The following is a 3,016-nucleotide window of genomic DNA, read 5'->3' as shown; positions in this document are numbered from 1 at the left end:
ATAGACGATACCTGAGCTGATAACGAAGTGAGGGCGTCAACGTCATGAACTCCGGCTACACGTCTTCTTGAAGTTCGATTTGTTGGCCATTGATAGTTATTACTCGCGATCCTCTCAATGATCTCATAAGCCTTAGTATAAGACTTAGACAAAATTGTACCATTCGTAGAAACATCTACCATTAATCTTGTATGTGCATTGAGACCATTATAGAATGTCTCCAACTAGATACAATGAGGAATCCCATGATGAGGACACTTACGAAGTAACTCCTTGGATCGCTCCCAAGCCTCATACAAGGGCTCGTCATCTAATTGTTGGAAAGTTGTGATCTCGTTCCTCAACATAGCGTTTTTGCTAGGCGAGAAATACTTAACCAAAATATCTCTGCTAGTTGTTGCCATATAGATATGGAACTTGATGGCAATGAATTGAGCCATGCTCGTGCTCGATCTCGCAACGAGTAAGGAAACAAATTCAATCTCAGTGTGTCTTCAGTCATACCGGCTATCTTGAATGAATCACTCACCTCTATAAACAATCAAAGATGGAGATGTGGATCTTCCGTGGGCATACCACTGAATTGGCCCACCGTTTGGAGCATTTGAAACATCACCGGTTTCAATTCAAATTGGGTTGCCTCAATATCTGGCCTTCTAATTCTTGGATTTAACTCGTTGAAAAGTGTCACAACATATTGTCTGATGCATCAATCCCTATCATCAACAATGAGGATGGGGTGTCGTACATGATCGGCTTTATTACCTTGGTCTTGATTCTGATTTCCAAGGTCCATCTCGACTTGTCTTTGAGCTATTCGTTCATGTCTTCTTTGTCTGAAAGTTTGCTTAATTTTAGGGTCTACAGGGAGTAAATCGATAATCCGATCTATGCTCATAAATACCTGAAAAGATAATCACAAAATAAAAAAGAATAAGTTAGTAATGTTAAAAATAAACAAAATTGGAAGTAAATAATTTCACAAAAAAAAAGACTATGGTAACAGTTAACAATCTCTGGCAACAACACCAAAAACTTGTAACGCATAGGCTTGTGCAAGTGTACACAGTCATCATCAAGTAATAAGTAAGTATCGATTTATCGTCTCTACAGGGACTGTATTTGTGTTAAATCACTTAATTGTAAAATTATACTAACAACTTGGTAAATAAAAACACAATATGGTTGAGAAGTGATGATTAAAATTGAATATATTAAACTAAATGCAATGATCCCGGATGCAAAATATCCTAAGTATGCAAACTATATGAATGAAATAGATTTTAGCAAAAGTAAACACAATTTGAAACAATTATAACATAAACAAACTAGGACAATTACTTTAATTAAACTCAATTTATTATCCACATGCTTAATAACATTTGGAAAAACATTCCATGGCAACTCGATCTTTCATGAGTTTGGAAACCACATTAGGTCTTTTCGAAATCCATTACATAATAAATATGCATTTTACTAATCCTTATTTACTAAGGGTTTCTTAGCATTTGTGTGAGGTAATAGGGACGTGTTAGGTTTGAAACAGTTTAATCACACAAATCTAAAAACTATGTAGATAATAGAGCTTGGTTAGAGTTGTTATGTAACCTGCAATGTAATTGGGTTAGGATCTAAATTAAGCATGAACATTTCAATTATATGTGCACTAGCTATCATCTGGTTAGGATCGCTCAGCTAATTCAGGTGCATTTCAATCACATATGAACGAAATACAAACTTGATTTTAATTTAAAACATGATCGATTGAGGCACAAACATTATAAGCATGAATCAAATAAATATTATTTAATCAAAACAATCATCCTAGCTTAAATAAAATTAAGCTAACATTGTTGTAAACAAGAACAAAGAACACATAGCAAACATTTTTAGATTAAATAAAAGAAAAGAAAGATTAAACCCAAATCAGAGTGGCTGTCACCCAAGACTCTGACCGACGAGGCTCATTCACTCTTTCGCTTTGCTCCTTTGCTGATGGCTCTCCAAGGTGGCCGACCTAAGGCTCTTTAAGAGGCTTAATTACTAAAATCTCTATGAAAAGATGATGCCAGGTGTGAGAAGTGGAAAATGCTAAAGAGAATTGAGAGAGAAGAGAAAATGATGATGGATGAGGTATGAATAAGAATGGTGAAATGAAGTCTTATTTATAGCTAAAGAGAGGAGTGTAGTTTGCTAAAAATAGAGAGGTTTAGTCTTTTTAAGCTTTTCCAATGAGTGGCCGACCATACTCGGTGGATTTGAGTTGAATTTTTGCTTATTTTTTAAGCAATTTAAATGCCATAACAACTCAGGATTGAGACTTGGTCCAATGTAAATCTTCGGGCAAATCTTTAATTTCTTTAACATTGCAAGGACCTTGTGTAATTAAACCAAAAATTGGTTTATGTGGACAACCATGTGTAGCAAATTTGGGTTGACTTGGTATTCAATTTGGATGGTTTTTTTTTGTAATCCATCAAAGCTACCAGACCTGTCCAAAATAAATAAATTAATTAAAGGACCAAAGAACAAAATATTTCCAGTTTAAATGATTAATTAAAACCAAATTATTAATGAAATATTTTAAAATAATTATTAATTATAATTATAATTTTATTATTTAATTTAATCATGTATGGCCCATTTTATGTCTTAAAAATATAACATGTTCAAATAAATATAAAATAAGCCATTTTATGCATGAAAACTATATAATAAAGCATAAAATCACATTTTAATAATTTCTATGTCCTAATTTCATATTTTCACATATTTCATTAATTAATTAAACAATTACTTAGTTTTAACAATGAATTTAAGTAAAAAGGTGATAAATGACATAGGAAAAATCCTATATATTTTTCAATTCACACTATCTCACCAATATATAATCCAGTCAGCTATGGAAATGACCAATTAGTTCTTAACAACTAGAAAATTAGCAGTCTTTGTTAGTCTATCTACTATCACCCAGATTACATTTCTTTTACATCGTGATGTCGATAAACCAACCACG

General features: G+C 32.8%; 1 non-coding gene across 1 annotated transcript; it reads left to right on the top strand.

Annotated features, from left to right (window-relative positions):
- The first annotated feature begins 240 nt into the window (after positions 1-240).
- On the top strand, positions 241-347 carry LOC121231428 (small nucleolar RNA R71). Its single transcript, XR_005929486.1, has one exon. It is a non-coding gene; the product is annotated as a small nucleolar RNA R71 (small nucleolar RNA).
- The last annotated feature ends 2,669 nt before the right edge of the window (positions 348-3,016 follow it).

The sequence above is a fragment of the Gossypium hirsutum genome, chromosome A06 (genome assembly GCF_007990345.1).
Source record: "Gossypium hirsutum isolate 1008001.06 chromosome A06, Gossypium_hirsutum_v2.1, whole genome shotgun sequence".
NCBI classification, from domain to species: Eukaryota; Viridiplantae; Streptophyta; class Magnoliopsida; order Malvales; family Malvaceae; genus Gossypium; species Gossypium hirsutum.
Note: the sequence above shows the minus strand (reverse complement) of the source record. Positions and strands in the feature narration are given on the sequence as shown.